At 32.2% G+C, this 730-nt stretch overlaps 1 protein-coding gene across 1 annotated transcript in view; it reads right to left on the bottom strand.

Moving 5' to 3' along the window:
• Positions 1–730, bottom strand: part of LOC128247083 (probable cyclin-dependent serine/threonine-protein kinase DDB_G0292550) — a gene marked incomplete at both ends in the record, with an annotated part of 211,263 nt that overhangs the window by 156,338 nt on the left and 54,195 nt on the right. The gene's annotated exons all lie outside the window — the stretch shown is intronic.

The raw sequence follows: 730 nt of genomic DNA, 5'->3' as shown, positions 1-730 counted from the left end.
TATATATATATATATATATATATATATCATTGTATATACGTATATATATATACGGGCTTCTTTCAGTTTCCTTCTACTGGATCCACTGAATGGACAAAAACAAAGGAAAAATACAACATAGGAGTGACATGTTTTAGCGAATATTGTAGTAACCTAGCATTTAAAAGGTAAACGGTAAAGAAAAGAAACTTCCCATTTTGGACGCTGGTCTTTCACCAAAAGAAGTGTATAGGAGGAATGAGAAAGACTAAAAGTGATTAATACAAAAGGTGAGGAAAAACGGGTGAGAGGATACGAGCTAAGTGGAAATACAGTTCTATCGGGAGTCGGGAAGAAAGGCTGGGGAGAAACAGACACTGATAGGAGTCTATCCATGTTTTAAGATATCTTAGTGGTGTGTGTGGGTGTGTTTATAAAAGAGCTCTGCATTCGAACAAAAATAAACATTAAAAGATTATGTAGAATATAATTTCGTAGCATTATAGTCAGGCATTTCGTCTGACTTCATCTTTTAGTGTTCAATTTCTGCCGAGATCAGCTTTGTCTTTCATCCTTTTGTGGTCGATGAAATAAGTACCAGTTGAACACTCGGGTCGATATAAATGATTGGCTTCATCCCCAAATTTGAGGCTATATGCCTATAGCAGAAAGCTTATTATTATTATTATTATTATTATTATTATTATTATTATTATTATTATTATTATTATTATTATTATTATCATTATCA

Source organism: Octopus bimaculoides, chromosome 2 (assembly GCF_001194135.2).
Source record: "Octopus bimaculoides isolate UCB-OBI-ISO-001 chromosome 2, ASM119413v2, whole genome shotgun sequence".
NCBI classification, from domain to species: Eukaryota; Metazoa; Mollusca; class Cephalopoda; order Octopoda; family Octopodidae; genus Octopus; species Octopus bimaculoides.
The sequence above is the reverse complement of the archived record's forward strand: the minus strand, read 5'-3'. Positions and strand labels throughout refer to the sequence as shown.